The sequence below is a fragment of the Thermobia domestica genome, chromosome 14, assembly GCF_964235325.1.
Source record: "Thermobia domestica chromosome 14, izTheDome1.hap1.1, whole genome shotgun sequence".
NCBI lineage: Eukaryota > Metazoa > Arthropoda > Insecta > Zygentoma > Lepismatidae > Thermobia > Thermobia domestica.
In genome coordinates, this window is record NC_137467.1 from 91,456,157 (window position 1) to 91,474,838 (window position 18,682).

The 18,682-nt window shown below is 35.8% G+C and overlaps 1 protein-coding gene across 5 annotated transcripts in view; it reads right to left on the reverse strand.

Moving 5' to 3' along the window:
- The window catches only part of LOC145670265 (uncharacterized), a 325,665-nt gene that overhangs the window by 101,361 nt on the left and 205,622 nt on the right, over window positions 1-18,682 (reverse strand). For all 5 annotated transcript variants that reach the window (XR_014128248.1, XM_081738687.1, XM_081738688.1 and 2 more), the window contains one exon: window positions 2,085-2,169. The gene's annotated coding sequence lies outside the window, so the exon portion shown is untranslated. The remainder of the gene's footprint in view (window positions 1-2,084; window positions 2,170-18,682) is intronic.

The window sequence follows — 18,682 nt, forward strand, 5'->3', positions numbered from 1 at the left end:
TTTTTTTTTTTTCCATATTTTGTTCAAATCATCAAAAGGAGACGAACAAATGGGTAACTATAGGAAATTACTAAAGGAACTTTCAAATAGCTAATGCCAACGGTAATAAGACAATAATACAAATAGGATCGCGTTGTACTGTACAAATATAAGACTCGTCATTTTCATGATATGCACACGGGATCTAGTCAAGGGCGCCGATCCTGAGGGGCCGAGGGGGCCCGAGCCCCCCAAAACTTATGTGGGCCCCCCTATTTTATTTATGAATACACAATATTTGGCATAATTTGAGTGCAATTTGTCTTGAAATGTTAATATATATACCTTTTGCATCTGAATGGGCCCCCCAAATTTACAGAGAAATCGGCGCCCTTGGATCTAGTTGAAAAATCTATATTAAAGGGACATTTGGACAAACCAAGAATCAGATAAGAGAGTCATATATACGTGAATCTTACACTGCAAAAAATAAATCAATCTTTGAATGATTTGGACATATTGTAGAAAAGCGTATCCAAAAATGTTCTGAAGTGTTCTATTTGCGAACTAAAATGTCTAGAAGGCATTCTAACAGTGATTAATAGCAATTGCCTTAAATGAACCTGAACTCCTTGCCCTAAATGTTCCTGAAATGTCCAATGAATACATGGGCAGCTACAACTTGCAAGGCTATTTTACACATAACCATTTACATATTTATAAGTCGTTTCAGGCAGTGTATTCATTGAATGAATCAGAAGTTAGGGTACATTTTGAACATTCTTTAGGCAGTTAATATTAATCACTATTAGGATGCATTCTAGATATCTTCTGTTCACTGGTAGAACAATTTCTGACAATTTTGGAATTCTAAAATATGAGTTATTATTATAATTTCTATAATAATAATAATAATAACCACTAATTTATTTTTTGCACGCAACTCTATCACGACTCTGGATCTCACTAAAGGAATAATTAACACTTCTGACCACAGTATATAGACCTACACTTATTTATTAAAATAAAATATAGTGTAACGGTTTCGACAACTTAACGTTATCTTCATCAGAGTTAGTGTCTGATGAAGATAACTTTAAATTGTCGAAACCGTTACAATAGACCTATATCTTAGTTTTAATAAATAAGTGTATATACTCTGGTCAAAAGTGTTAATAATTCCTTCATTTTTTCTATTGTAGATAGGGAATAAGAACAATCTTGACTGAATTCATTTGGTACAGCATAGGATTCTGATCTTTTGTGTTTGTAGCCAGGAGTGGATTAAGGGCGGAGCAAATGGAGCGCAGGCTCCGGGGCCCCCAGGCTTAGGGACCCCCCAAAAATACCTCTCTTTAATACTAAAACATAGCAATTCAACTTATATTATAGGCCCGTGTTTTTTTTCTCGCTACGCTCGCGGAATCGCTAGTGTTAAGTCGTCTTCTTCCACCAGCGTTTTGTGAGGGAGTGAGCTATTTTGGCCCTGTATTACAAACCAAATTATTAGCTTGTGGTAACAATTTCTTTGAAATATCTCTGTCATTACTTAGAGCAAATCTATGAGGTTTTCCAAATCTCCTTTGCTCTATTAGTGTTTTTACAGGGACTGTTGTTCATTTGGCTTCTATTTGGCATTTGTGTGTTATGAATATAATGAAACTAATTATTGTAAACTTTGAGTATATTAAAATATTACAGCATAGTTCTCGGTGTTTCGGCAAGCCTATGAGGCTGTGGAAGGCAGCAAAGAAAATTTATGCACTGGCATTAATCGTAACATAGGGCCCCCTTGAAATAGTCGGCTCCAGGGCCCCAAAAGCCTTAATGAACCCCTGTCTGTAGCCGATGAATACTTTTGTCTATTAAAAAACAATGTTACAGAACAACGTACAGAGAAGTTAGATTATGATTGAGGCAAAAGAATGTTCAATGATGTGTTGTTAAAATATGAAGATAAATTAGTAAAGAAGAAAGAAAAAAATTGCTTTTAACTGAATTAATATCAAAGTTTTATCGGAAAACAAAGGAAAATCCATTATGCATAATAAAAAGAGTAATTTTAGTTAAACATATAAAGAAGAAAATACGTATTTCGTGCTTACCAAATCATTTCAGTTCGACTACAAGCTGGTTTGTAGCTCATTTCTGCGGATTATCGAGTCCTGATGATTCCTCGAAAAATATTTTCTGAAAGAACCAGAAGAAAATCCAATTAATTTTCTTAGAAACAAGGAATATAATATAAAATACTGTTTTAAAGTAATATAGTTGAACTTGTATCTTTCAGAGCTAAGAAATTAAGTAACTAAGTTCGTTTATAAATTACCTTAACACATTGGGGAAAGATAACGCGCAGAACGTTTCGTGTAAATCAAACATCATGAGGCAAGAGGCAATTGGGATCTATCCGAGTCTTAGGACAATTTCTTTTTCGTTAAATCATGCTATGATTAGGTTGGTGCACAACTCCTCAGCAACACAACTCAGGAATAACTCAGGTCAATCGTCTGTCAAAAATTCTGACAAGTTCAGCAAACAGGTTCAGGTGTCCAGACAGCCCTTGCCAGGTTAAGGAGCAGTGCATTGTTGAACAGGGTACAATGAAAGTACACAATATAGAACACACAGTGGTGAGTAATATTTATGAATTCAAACTGGAACATTCTGCACACTATATTGCCGAAAACATTAACAGTATATTTGAGCTATAAGTGGCAAATGAATGGATCATTGGGCGTTGGTTTGTCAAATTTAAGCCCGGTGGCAAAGCATTATAAACTAATGAGGAAAAGAGTAGAGGTAACCCTCGGAAAAATGTTCATGCCATTACAGACGAGTTAGGCTAAACCATACCAATCCGTTCATTGGCTTCGTGTAGTCGCTAATAGGAAAATTGGGAGTCATGGATACTACATAAGCTGACACCGGCCAATGGGGACGCGCACGAGACAAGATTTGAAGCTATCTCGTGTCGAAACTGTGCTGTAAAAGTGAAAGCTCGTCTCGAAAAATCTATATTTCTCTATTGGAAAAACTATGTCTGGTCTCGAATTTTGTCAGGAAAATTCTGTTCCGTCTCGTCTTGTGCGCATCCCTATCGACCAACAAGAATCGCTGTCTAATTGTGTGTAAGAATCAATCAGGAAAGTTTCCTGTATTAGATTGTTACCTCAGTTGAAAATGGGTCAGCTATGACAATCATTAACGGCTAGGTCAATAGTTAGATTGTGGTCAACGACCAGGCCGGTTTCCTTAAACCACCCTTCCATGCAGAGAAGGTGTTGTGCTGGTATGATGTCCTGGTATTATCTATGGTGGGAGTGATCCAACGTGTCTTTTTAAGTCTTAGGCTATTTGAGTAAGCGTTACCCCCTGTAGCGAACGCGACCAAAGTGACTATTCAGTAACTTTACTTTCACCAGATGTGTAAATCATACTGTGAGCCAGTCAGGGTTTCCAGGTCTTTATGCCAGGTCCAGGTGTGTAATAGCAGAGTTCTAATACTTTGCACAAACCATCTTCCAAGCAGCTGTTTCTTGCTACAATCCCTTTGCCTGGCAACACGTCTTTCCTTTTTTCCTTCCTTTTGAAATCTTTTAAACAGCAGGCGGTCTATTGTTCCGACCCGCACCAAATACGCTCGAGCTGACGTTTTCTCAGCGATTTTATTGCTTTCGCGTTTACGATTAGCCATCTACATTTAAATACATGGTCAGCGTATTCCAAGAGTACGCATGAGCAATAAATACGCTTTGCGATCGCCTCAAATAGCCGGGTACTAAGGCAAGGTGAAACCATCAATGCAGATCGTTACAGTGCTTATCTCCGTGAGATGCACCGCAAACTTGTCCCCAGCAACACAATAATGAGATCTCATGTTGCATTCCCACGTGTCACGCAAAACACGTTGCAAGCTCTCTATGAGTTGTGGTATAAAACCATTCCTTATTCACGTATTTCTTTGATACTCACGTATCCCACTGAGTTCTTCCGGCACCTCCATCTGTTCTTGGATGGGAAGACTTTGCCTGAATTTAGGAGGTGCAACGTGCGGTCAGTGATGCCAACCTGTGAGGAATATCTAATTTTGTGGGATTTTTTGACAATTATTCGGAATGCGATAAAGCGAATTTTCGTGGAGATTGGTAAAATATATAGTCGACTTTTTACTATATGTATAGTCCACACCAACGGAATTCTCTACAAACGGGAAATAGACATAAAGAGTCATCAATAAGCGTGTTAGTGTTGTCAACTTTTAGTCTGAAGTCTTGTTTGTTATCAGCATGAGTAGTGACTTAGTGATATGCAATTCTTAAAAATCAAGTAACGAAATTTTTGCCCCGGTATTTAAAGAGGGAAGAAAACAGAACGATGAAGGGATGAAGGAGAGAAAATAAAATACAAGTACCAAACGAGAATCAATCAATCGATTTCCAAATGTTCCACATGAAATGTAGGGAGAATAAAACTTTTCTGGTATCATTCAGATCAGAAAGATGTGATGGAGTCACCGCTTTTCTGACGACATAACAAAATATACCCGTTCTCGATTAAGAAAACTAATTATTCACCATTTATTTTATCGAAATTTATTGATAATTCAGCCACACACTGAAGTAACGCACGACACACATAAGATTAATTTTCATATATTTATTATTATTATTAATAATAGAACGGGCGAAATTCAGATGCAAAATGGAATTTTTTGCCTGGGATTTAATAGAATTTCAGGTTGGCATCACTGCGTCGCAGTTCCAGACTTCTTTTGCTACGGAATCCAATTGTTCGCTGAGCAATAGCAAAAGTATGTGGTTGCAGATGGCGACTATTTTGATTAACCGGTATTGTAGTTTTACTTTTTTTTTTTTTTTTTATTTATTTTGCCTTTGGAAATGACAGACTTGGGGCGGATATTTCATTCACATAAACGTAGTAATATTGGAGAATTATTATCCTACGGTTTTCGTTAAACATTATACGACTACTGCTCGCAGTATATTGAAAAGTACAAATTAAATAATACATTTCAAAGGTTATCTTGTTTTTATTTATGTTATTTCCTACCAAAACACGACTAAGGAAGTCTCCATTCTGTCTTAAAAGTGACCATAAAACTGATGAAAAATTCAGTTTCAACACACAAGCAAGTCGGAATAGGAAAGAAAGGAAAATCTAGCTTTTCTCATACTGTAAGGAAAAAAAGATTTTTTATTGTTGTGAATCAATCATGTATCTCTCTTTTTCTTTTTTACGAGACATCTGTGAAAGGAGAAAAAGTGCTGAAATCAGATTCATTATAGGAGACCATTCTTGAGATTTACATTTGCTGCGGCACTCAAAGGACAATTTCCGAGTTAAATGGCGGATCATAAATTTTGGGCCTCAGAACTGACCTCTTGTCAGATCACCTCCCATTTCACTGTCATTTTTTAAAAACCCTTGATCTTTCCCTCTCCTTCTATCTTTTGTAATTTGTACACCAGATGGCAAAGGTGTCAGTTGGGAATACTTTTCTTTATTCTTTTCTTGTAATTTACGTTACTTTTAGTGTCACATATAACAACCCAAGATGAGCAAGTAACAAAAAGTACTTCAGTAACACTTTGTGTCAGTATAGCACGGTCGTCGCTCTACCGAAACATTTAGGGTCTAATAATATGGAATGGAACTAACATTTATTTACCACGTAAAGCTAGTCTGTACATTAAGGTATTGAAATATAAAATTTTATCTCGTATATACTTGGCAGAAAGAAATAGTTTTATAATATATACTGGTTTTAGCAACTCTTTCAAATAGCATAAACAAAGCAGGTAGCACACCGGTGAGTTAGAGAAGGAGTTGAGTTGATTTTGAGTTTAACTCCCCTTTCAGCAGCGAGGCTATATGAGAGGGACCTACTGATTAACGTGGAATCCGAACCACATGAGCTCTCGTCGGGAATCGAATATGGTCTCCCACGCCATAGGCGCGTACGCTAACCACTTACGAAGGAGCTCAGTTAGAGAAGGAGTTACCAATATGTAAGACAAGAGTGGCCAAGCGTGGAAAACGGCGGCTTACGACTTTACTGAACGCGTGAATTATGAAGTTGAAAAAAGCCGTAAATTACAATTTCTGAACTGTCTGCTGAGTTTCCTGATATTTCAAGATAAGGGCTTGGAGAAATCGAATAATATTTGGTGGGGAATTCGATTTCACTTGATATGTTTTAAAGCTCGCTAGTCAACAATGATTTGAGATAAAGTATGTCTGTCTGTCAGTGTGGAGGGTAAGATACATCCAATGAAGGCAGACAGACTAGCAATACGGTATAAACAAAGTGGAAAAGATAATTGTGGTGAAACATAATATATAACTCTTCGCTGATTCAAGGTACGAGACGTTTTTTCAACCTTTGCCAAGCCACCAGCAGCATACAACCCCGAAGATGGCAAAACTGTTCATTAAACGTTGCTCACCCTGCACACCGACAGAGAGACTATCGTCAGAGCATTGTGTACTAGCGAGCTTTAAAACGTACCGAGTGAAATCGCCTCACTTGTAAAGTTTCCTTCTTTAAGGTTCCGGCAACAGTCGTGCACACAGCCATCAATTATGAAGTTCCCTTTTGTACACTCTCTGCAGCAGTCGTGCACACAGCCATTACTTGTAAGTTCCGCTGTAATCCACACTCATTCTACGATGAATTGGGGATGTATTTACTTTTCCGCCTGGAGAAATCGAATTACATCACGTACTACACACTTAGCGGGCGCTTCGATTGCGGTCGACTAGTTTTCAAGCTCGCTACTGTATCATGATTGAATGGAAGCCTGTTTATCGGGTAGGAAGTGGGGGACATTCCATGAAGTTTCGTCAACTCACGTGGTTCTCTTCTGGTGGTTTAACAAAGGTTGAAAAAATATACCTTGTTTTACACTGGTGAACAAAATTTAAATTTGATGTTTTGTGCTTTCATTCTACAGGGTCCGGCAAAAATACCTCCCGTATTTGGAGAGGGCGCTTTGTGAATTGTGGTGGGGATACGGCGGCGGAGAGGGTATCGATCGATAGCAGTATACGTGGCATTTTCAGTAGTCGCAATGGAGTGACGCGGTGAGTATTGTGCATTTGTTGTGGAGGAATATATTCGTAATGGTGGTTCCGTGATTACTAACTACTCAGCGGGCATTTCGCATGCAGTTCGGACTTGGCTTACATTATTTTGTTCCGGATAGAGAAACTATTCAAGTTTGGGTATTAATCTTTAGAGCAACAGGTTCTGCATTGAGAAAAAATCCGGATCATAACAATGCCGGAAAATGTGGAGTGTGAGAGCGTCCATTCAATAATCTCCAAGCATTCAGCGCTTAAACACGTAGCAGTTTAAGTATCACTTAGGAGATAGCACTTAAACATGTGGTTGTAGCTTTCCAGCTCTTGAAAACGAATCTGAGATTAGTCTTTTGGTCCTGCGTTCTCCAATTTAGAAATGAAGCCGATGATAATGAAATATCATAGATAGATGTGAATGAAATATCCGAACCAAAGGGATTCCAAAGGAAATCCAAGTGCGTCATTTCCAAAGGAAAAAGAAAAGGAAGGAAGGAAGAAACTACCATATCTGGTTACTCAAAACAATGGTCTTTGCAATCACATATTTTTACTCTGACTCACTGAACGATTGGATTTTGTGTCGAAAGAAGTCTCGAGTCTGCGACGCGAAGAGGTCCTCGACCGACTATTCAGGCCCGTAGCCAGCCCTAAAACTTAGGGGGGGCCCGGCTGAAGTTAAGGGGGGCGATCCAACCATATGATAGTTCATCACCATATTATAGTTCTTTTGCAAGCCTACTGTAAAACTTTTAGGGGGCCAGCAAAAATTTAGGAGGGGCCCGCCCCCCTAGACCCCCTGGATACGGGCCTGCGACTATTACACCGCAAAATCAATCAAGGAAGGTTTTCCCTTCAAAGAAATTAATTGAAATAACGGAAGAGGTTGGAGTCAGTGAGGAAGATTGGAAGTGTATAGCTAGTGGATGAAGAAGGATTTCATACTTCAACTCACAGAGAGCCTGTACTGCCCTTTGCGTGACAGCAATGCAATGCAGCATTAAGACACTATTTCTGTTGATCATTGATCGATGTTTGCAGTGCATTTTATGGAGTTCAACACTATAATGATCTGCGTTGATGGTTTCATCTCGCCTGAGAAAAACATGATGGATTACTCTCACCATAGATCATGAAACCAGCAACAACCATTTTCTGAGTGCAGAGGTGGTTTAGGAAATCGTCCTGAACGTTGATCACTATCCAACCACTGTCATCTTTTACGATAGTCATATCAGATCTATCTTTTATCTGAAATGATAGTTCGATACAGCAAACTTTCCCAGCTATTCATCGTACTCAAAGAACTGCACACATCTAGATGGCGATTCATATTTGCCGATTTTAACACATTTTGAATCATACGTTCAACGTTTTCACCTTATCGGTTGCACGAAGCGTCCGACACTGTGCTATGGCCACCCGGAACTGCGCATCACAACCAATCAATTACCACACCATTTACAAAAGTTCACGTACAGCTTAAGGTGGTCATTTGGCCCGTAAGGCAAATGTTCGTGCCCTGAAAGTCAGTCATGTCGGGCAACATAAACGAACTGAAAAAAAAAAAAAACTGGTTTGTTAGTCGTCGTAGACAAGGCATGGATATATCTAACCGAATGTGGAAAGGCTAGAGCAATTACATGTAGAAGAATACAAGCAAAATGATATTGCAGTCTGGTTAGTCAGTGCCAGTTATCTATGAGGTTTCATGGTTGAGGCTGGATTTTATTAGAGGAGAATATTAAAGGTAAGTCGCGTTGCTAACAATGTGAAAATAAATGCTATGTATTATCAGTAACATTTCTTGATAAATATTTACAAGGAAATCCCCACATTGTATGGAGAGGATAAGAACCGGCTAGAATAGCATCAGGGCAAGCGTCCAATCACATAGCCAAATAACTGCTTGCATTCTATAGACAAATAGAAGCTAGGACCGAGACCTGGTATTCTCTTGGCTGACACCAAATGAAGATTCAAAATAGATTACTGTATTGTGCTTTCTACTTTTGAAATACTATCTTCCTTCTCCTAAGGTAGCATAGTTTTATATCTCTGTCCCGATAGATATGAAATATGTACAGTATACTTGAAAAGAAGTCTTATTCAGAGGAAATAGTGCTGTCGGGCAATTTTAAAGAGAGCTGTTTGTCACCTAGAAAACAACCGTTGGTGGAAGAGCGGACTACGATACGTAAGTGAACAATTCAAAGTCTTTTATATGCAGCCTTTGAATGTTTACAATTTGGATGGAAACTCAATACATACATTCCACAACTGAGATGATAATGCTGTGTTCGTCCTATATTTTTGAGGCCTACAATTCCGAAACTTTTAAAATTAATTCCCACCTATTAGAAACTGTTTGTTCACATGACAAAGAAAAACACGTGATGTCAATATCTTGTCGGGAAGTTCGGAAAGTAGTGCTTTTTTTTTTTTTTTTTGGCAACATTGCGCAAAACAGCAAATGAAATCTTATATAAATAATGAAGAAGAACTAGAGGAAAAATCATAGTATGACCCTATGTACAAATACAACCAGTGGCGTATTTAGGGGAGGCTTCCGGGCTTAAGCCACCCGAAATCTTACTATAGTAAAGTTTATGAAATATCTTGCAGAATTTTCACATTTTCAGGCAAATCCCCCCCCGAAACACAATCGTAAATACGCCACTGAATACAACCTTCGAAAGCACTGTATAATATGTATCAATCATTCTATGACATGTATCATTCTGCTAGAAAATCTTGTAAACTGATCTTTTCTTTCTAAAATTGTCAATTCAATTTACTTTCGTCTGAGTAAGTTTCTAAAAATAAAAGAAGTTCCATTCTAATACACAAATAACATTAAGTGTGGAAGAACATTTATTATGTTATTCTTTTTTGAAGTTTTCCAAATAACTTTTACTTTTAGAACTATTTTGGTTCATTGATTGGCTGATTTATAGTTTGGCGTCCCATTCTGCAACAGGATATATGAGACGTGGACCTACAGCTAAACGTGGGATTCGAAGCATATGAGTTCCCACCGGGAATTGAACCCAGGTGTCCCGTGTCTGGGACTCCACTTGCTATTTTACAGCAGGATACTGTTAATAAGCAGATAATATCGCTCCAAAATCTTTACGATAAGAAATTATTTTTGATTAATCTAAAAACTCATTCCTAAATGTGATAGAGAAGACGCGTTTCCAACTGTCCAATGTATGACGTAACAGGACACGCTTACTATTGGAGGAAGGATAGAAATAACAGGCAGAGCAGAATACGGACATGAGTTAGGGAAATGGAATAAAGCAAATGTTTCCAGTGTAAGATAGTATTAGATCCACGAAGGGCCGTATTTAACATTTTTTTCCGCCCCCCCCCGGGCCATTAAAATAAAATGTCGCCCCTACGAAACTGGTATCAAGAAAATTTTGGTATTTAGTTATACGCAGACAAAAGCAGAAGCGGAACATTATAGTTTTACTAGCGTCAGGAGTTTCGTACGAGAAAACCCGGTCGCGCTGTGGTATGAATATTGTTTTTAATATAGATTTTCCTTAAATTTGTCTTTTCTGGGATGCCCCTTCCCCCCGCATAGCTTGTACCTCAATCTTGAGTTTTAAATAGCCCTATATACCGTTCCTGGATATTTGCCACCAAGGGCGCCCATCAGGGGGGCAAGGTGGGGCTCTCGGCCCCCCTAGAGGAAATTGTACTTCAGAATATCGAAAATCCAATAGAATTTTTACATTAGTTACAGCAAAATTTGAAACTATTTTTGAAACGTCACTTATACATGCCACCCCTTGGAAACCATAACATGGGCGCCCTTGTTTGCCACCTTCTCCTGGCTTGTGCATAATGCGGGCCTAGATCCACGAGTAATAATGCCTACAAAATTATCAACTACACTATCGTTGCTTTAGCTTTTGTCTGTCACAACTGGTCTCAACGCCTGTTTCCTTTTTCTCATTGTGGTTTACGGCAGGGGCGGATCCAGGGGGCAACTGGGGCAATTGCCCCCCAGAAGAGGAAATTTCTTACTTTATATATGAATAAAACCGATCCCAGAGTTTGGAGCTCTTAAAAATAGCTCTAAGTAGCAGTATTACAGACCCCCCCTGCCCCAGAAGTCCGTCCTGGATCTGCCCTGGTTTACGGAGAAGGGCAGCACAACCTGACATTACAGAGCATTATTAACAACTTTTATAACTTCTTCACGTAATAAACACAAAATATTAAAAAGTTAATATTATCAAGGGATATGAATCACACGTTAATTAAAGGTGAGAATTCTGCTTGCTTCTGTCAGTTACTGCACATTTTTCTCAACTGGTCTTCTAGTAGGGGATATTAATAGTAAAGATATTGGAGAACTGGAAAATAATATAAATAGAACTGAAAAGACGTGGAAAAAGCCTGGAATTTAAGAACAAACTTCTAGTAGACACCTTGACTAAGTTGAAAATAACTGATATAGAAGGTACCAGTTAACTATACTAACGGAAATCAGCCTTGCTAGTAAGATAATCTACAATAGAAGCAGGAATATATTATACTACTTTAAAAAAAAAATCTGGAAATATAACAGTAGTTTTGGTCATAGCTACAAAAAGAAACATATTTCAAATTAATCCATATTTACCTTGAAAAGTGAGTTTATCTTCACACACTGACAAAGAAACTAAATTAAAATGTCTGCACATCTGTTACTATGGTCGTTAGCTGATTGTTGAAAATAACTAAAATTAATTATCACATTTAAAATTACCAGCCTACTGTAAATTACCTTTTGTATCAATTTGAATTAACGAACTTTCACCATGTAATAAAAATTTTAAAAAAGACTATACATAAACAATTCATTGCACATAAAGCACTTAAAATTGCAAAGAAGATCTAACACCTGATATTAATCATAATTTGTACTTACGTATTGAAATAATAATCATAAAAAAATAAACTTAGTGAAAAATGTGTAAATGACACCTGATAAAATACATTTTTCGTAATTTTCACTTTAAATATTACAATAAATCCTTATGAGTTGGTAACCTATTTAATTTAGGGGAATATTTGTGGAAAGATGTGTCAACAGTTGATAATTAAAACTTTGCTGCACACTAGGTGTCATTAAATGTGTTTGCGAAGGCTTAGGTTATTTCTTTAGACAAACGTAGTGACAGCAATGAAAAAATATAACAGTGCCATATGTATGCCACGTGAAGGAGTTTGGTTAGAATATGGAAAGTAACTGAGTGGTATGGAACCAACATGACTTTAGACATAGGTTGCATACTACCAAGGAGCAATCCATATATAATAACTAAATATGTAAATAAATGGGGGCATACCTTCAGGTCGACTGGATGGATCACTTCCATTAACGAATTCGATTCGAGCTCATTCGTGGCTAAACGGTTCGCGTACACGCATATGGGTGGGAGACGGAGTTCGATTCCCGGCGGGAATTTATGTAGTGCGGATTCCACTTTAATTAGTAAGTCCGCTTCTCACATACCTTCGCTGCTGAAAGGGGCGTTAAACTCAAAATCAACTCAATGGATTCGATTCCTAACATTTGATCCTCTACACCTTGGTAGGGATGCGCACGAGACAAGATTAGAGACTGTCTCGTCTCGAAAATATGCTGTGAAAGTGATGTCTCGACTCGAAAAATGTATATTTCTCTACTGGAAGAGCTGTCTCGACTCGAATTTTGTCAGGAAAATTCTGTCTCGACTTGTCTCGTGCGCATCCCTACACCTTGGCCAAAATTGGTGGGGATCCATTAAGGAGTTCTTAAGATTTTTGTCTCCCGGACAGACGAACGAACACACAGAGACAGTAAATATATAAAGGAGGTTTCGTAAACCAAACTTTTTAAAAAAAATACTTGTATATATGAGCAGCTCGGAGGAAGACAATGGTATGTCACATTTTCTAGCTTTCGAGTAAATTGGAACACAAAGTTTGAAATTCCTGTGCAATGCAATGTAATGATACATACCATACATGTTTTCTCTGCCATATGCAGGCACATTTCTGAAATTAAACTACCTACACACTGTTCTGTGGTTTGATCCCAACCCATTCCATCTAATAACACAATTTTAAGGGAAGTGTATTTTACCATTATGTTCGTCCGATTCCCTCATATATATATATATATATATATATATATATATATATATATATATATATATATATATATATATATATAATCACTTCATATAATTTCAATTAGAACCAGTTTCTATGGAGTTGCGTATTCCCCCCCCCCCCAAATTTACAAGACCCCAAACTTCCTCCCAAGCAAGAAAATGTTGGATTCAAGCCTTAATAATAAGAGCTACTATTACAATAAATAGAGCTATAAAGATTGGTAATTATTATAGACTATAATAAGATGCAAACTTTTAGTAGATAATTTGAGATAAAGAATTGTTCGTTGTTTACCCTTTTACAGAATGCACTACAAGAGATTTTATCCTTCCATCTTGTAGGCAGTTTCAATTTCCTTTCTTTGGTACACAATTGTACGATGAGGAAAATGAGGACTGCAGCTGTAATACTGCTTAATAATATATATATATATATATATATATATATATATATATATATATATATATATATATATATATATATATATATATATATATCTATATCTATATCTATATATATCTATATCTATATATATATATATATATATATATATATATATATATATATATATATTGTGTGTGTGTGTGTTTATAAAAATGGAGATTGAAAAGAAATCAGGTTAGAGGTAAGACGAGTTATAAGAAGGATATTAAAGCTAAGATTGAACTCTGGAAAAAGAAAATCAGAACACACACAGAAACGTAAGCCCAAGGCTTTCATAATTGATTTTAACAGGCAATCGTCAAAGATTAGCCCCGCAATTTCCTCACGTTCCGAGAAGATGGAGATTGAGCGAAAGAAACTTCTCGTCTTCCCTAATGAAAGTCTGTTTCCGGAAGTTCTTCTACAGAAAGTCAAGAAATAGCACGAATGTTAATGAGAATTGTCGGTCTTTTACGACGTGCGGAAACTTAAAAGAGCCGAAGACATTTCACCTTAATTCTTCTTCTTTTTATTTCCTTACTAGTTAAAGGCCCCATGTATTACTGCAGGCAATATTATGTGCTCCTCCTATTGCGTCTTTCGTACAAAATTCCTCTGAGTTTGAAGTTTGCCACGAAATTTGGAAGACACGTGTGGGCATGTTAGTAAAACACCCCACTTATTTTTCTTTTACTTTTAGGTCAAATATGAGAAAACACTGAACCACTTGTTTAATTATTTTGAATTAGGTGAAAAATCCGTTTTTATACACGAAGAATAAGGTTAATGCAAATTATAATAATACATTATATTATTATTATTATTATTATTATTATTATTATTATTATTATTATTATTATTATTATTATTCATCTGAAAGGTATGCAACCTGAACGACAGAAAGAACTGTTGGGCTGCCTACATCATAGGCACTATGATTTAGATTTTGCAAATAAATTTTGACCCTTTCGAGTCGAAAATAGAAATACCGGCTTTATACGCGATTAGATCTGCTGAAGTTCGGTGTTCAATGTTTGATGGTTCTAGATGACTCTCTAAACTTAAGAGATACCGAGACATGTGCATCTTATTATAACAATTGCTCCAAACTCTTTTCTCATCTAGGTAAAATATAAAACACCACTGACATACGTTTTTAATTTTTTTTAAATAAAAAAATCATATCTTGAATTTTAAAACTTCATTTGATCTTAAGAGACTTCTATTATAATTATAGAGGAAACTATTATGATTATTGCAACTGTCATTTCCCCCCTATTCCCCGTCGAATTTCCAAAAATCCATTCAGAGTGGTACCTTATTTAGCAAATGCTATGTACGTCCAAATTTCAAATTTCTAGCTTTAGCATTTTGTGCCAGGCGTTGATCAGTTAATAATAATAATAATAATAATAATAATAATAATAATAATAATAATAATAATAATAATAATAATAATAATAATAATACCATTGTACGATATGGTATATGAGAGATTAAGAGAAAATTTATGTTTATTTGTCATGATTAAAATATGTTTTCAAACCGTTGTTTCTTCGGAATAATGTCTCCTCTGACACAAGTTTGCTTCTGATAGACCATATGAAAGAACCTTTAGACATCTATATAAGAACAGAATAATTTGCCAAATTGTTAATAATGAAAGTATTGATGTGGATAGAGGAGGGCCTGTATTACGAGAACTTTTTAAGTACCTGTTCTATTGTGCAACATGTGTAATTTGTATATACTATAGTTCACTACAGTTCTTGAAGTGCGCTTTTAACATACATCAATTTGATTTTTAACTTAAAACAGGTTAAATAAATTCAGAGGATGTTATTTGAAAGATTTAGTGTTATTTGTTTGTTCAGAGTTTTACGCAGATTTTTCGTGGGAAGGTCCTTCTATGTGCTATGGACCAGTAATTTTAGGTGAGATTCGAACTGTAATCCCGTTTGTCCCCAAGGAAATAAATCCACAAACACACTCATAAAAAAGGGCTACTTTCACCTGAATCTCGACATTAAAATAAATCGAAATAAATAAATTTTACACTATTATTAGTTTTCAATAAAAAGAAAAAAAATGTCCAAAGATTGTACTTTTACCAGTTAAATAGATTTTATTGAGCTGAATAAAATGATATGCGTAAGTTAAAAAACTCATGCGTAGTTTACGAGAAAATGGAATTTGTAAATCTATAAATTGAGCCTTTACGAAAAACATTTCACTTATTGAGGTGAAACTGATTTTGAAATATACTTTCATTAAGATCTTTATTACGTCACTAGCAAGTTGACAATATCTAGTTTGGTTAATGAAATATTGCTTAAAATTACCTCTTAAATTTCAATTTCTGTTTAAGTAAAACTGCGTGTTGGAATAGCATTAGGCGTATCATAAAATATAAGATTTTGAGTTAAGAGCTTGCCTTATTAACAAAAATAATACAAAATTTAACATTTTTCGTTTGCTTGTTTATTCGTAAGTGAAAGAAGATAATGAAATGCAACTCACCACAATCATAAATAATGCTATTCTACACCAGAAAATATGAACCTGAAGAATTTTCACTGTTGCCATTAATAGAAATTACAGTGTTGCCAAAATAACAACTCAAAAATCTAAGTTAAGGCAGCGATTAGAGGAACGATCTCAACTGTATTTGATTACGTACCATGTTGTTTTGATTTCCTGTGAACTACTTTTTAAATAATAGTTGTATTTAGTTTGTAATAAACAAAATAGTTTTAACATACAGTTATTAAAACTAAATAATATTGTTATTTAAAAAGTAGTTCACAGGAAACCGAAAAAACATGATACGTAACCAAATGCAGTTGTAATCGTTCCTCTAGTCGCTGCCTCAACTTAGATTTTTGGGGAGTTGGTATTCTGGCAACACTGTAATTACTATGGACGGCAATACTGAAAATTCTTCAGGTTCATATTTTCTGTTGTAGAATAACATTATGTATGATTGCGATAAGTTGCATTTCATGATCTTCCACTTACGAATAAACAAGCAAAAGAAAAATGGTAAATTTTGTATTATTTTTAGTGAGGCAGGCTCTTAAGACTGGTGCATTGTATTGTATGATTTTACGAGATTTACCGATCGCCCCGCCTTCTCGTCAACTCGGTATCTTAGGAATGAAGCCTTCGTCGCCTATGATTCTTACAGATTCTAACAGCGATCTCATAAAATCAGATAAGGTACCGGTGTTAACATCAAAACACAAATTGTAAGATACGACTATTGTTTATCCAAATAACGATATATTAGTAGACAGATAGAATAGAATAGAATACTTAATTAGTCAACATAGTTGCAATAGACTTCGCCAAGAATAGTAAAATTCCTAACTGACAGTTAATAAAAACTATTGCCAAGTAACAGGTGAACTAGTACTTTTAAGCAATACAATTTTTAATTTATACCTCACATATACATTAATGGCACTACCACATACGAATAAGAAAAGGCTAATTATTACCATTATTATTTAGCTAAGCCCATTATTACATCTCACAACTTCGAGTAAAGTTCCATTGTAGTAGTAGCAGTTGTAATAGTAGTAGTAGGTTAGGTAAGGGTATGTTCAGTTGAGTACTACAACCATGTTTTAATTTATTTAAGGAGATATGCCGTTTACGAAACTTTACGATACCAACAGATTACAAATGCATTCCTCAAATTCCGTAATACTATATACACACACGATTACCTATTAACATATTACTAATGTGTTTGGCAAACTGCTTGTTTTCCAAATTGCGTCCATATACAGGTAACAAATTGAACAGCTTCATTCCATAATATTTAAGATTTTGCTGCGTTTTGCGTCTAATCTGACAGACGGCGTTTCTAAATTCTATTTGTACTTTGCACCTTCTCTTTGTTCACATCGAGATGGACAAAGTAACATGCTTGAGAGTATATTCTTATGCACAGTTTTCGAGAAATTCCAAAAGAACGAACTAAAATTTATATCGTTTGTTGCAGATAATAACTGGTAAGTCTTATTCTGTTGGAAGAAATTGTTGTTCATTTAAGTACTACTGTATATGTAGCAAAACATACTGTTAACTGGCAGACTGTTATTTTGTCTTTTCCTAACTGTAACACCACTACTATTTACGCATATACAGGGTGTCTCGAAAATCCTCTGACATAGGGTAACACTTATTATTAGAGTTACAACAAAATGAAACAGAGGAAACCGTCTCCAAATATGATGTTTTCAATGAATTTTTTAATGATGTGAAGGAATTTTTTAAATTGATCGAGCCATTTGGGCTATGCATTCTTTATGTGCCCAATGTTAAATGAAAATGCAACGTTGCCATTGACCTGGACCCACAACACAAATAAATAAAGTTACTGTTTGAAATGGGGTTGGCTATCGATATGTTAAAGTAAAAGATAGTAACTTCATTCATTTATATTGTGGATCCAGGTGAATGGCAACATTGCATTTTCATCTAACATTGAGCGCATAAAGAGTGTACAGCCCAAATGGCTCGTCCGATTAAAAAAAAAAAAAAAAAAAAAAAAAAACTTCACTTTAGATAGAAAACATCATATTTGGAGACGGTTTCCTCTCTTACATTTTGTTGTAACGCTGATAATAACAGAGTTACCCTATGTGAGCTGACTTTTGAGACACCCCATATGCACGTATGTCTATTACTTTTAATCACTCCGGCACTTACTTATTAATTAACTCTTTCATGTGTCGAGAACTGCTCCAGTTACCATGATACGCTGCAAGCAGCAACAAAATGAATTAAACACGTGTAACCAGCTTTCCGAGAAACATAAACATCACAGAGGGACTCATTTTTTAGAATTAAACTCTTCCTTTCCAACGAATGAAATTAATTTTGTGTTGAATTCAGTTTGTGGATTAATTAATGTTTTTTTCAGAAGCATATTAAAGTAACCGAATTTATGATATTTTTACTTTCCAAAAGATATATATTTTCTTAAGGAAGATATACAGGAAAT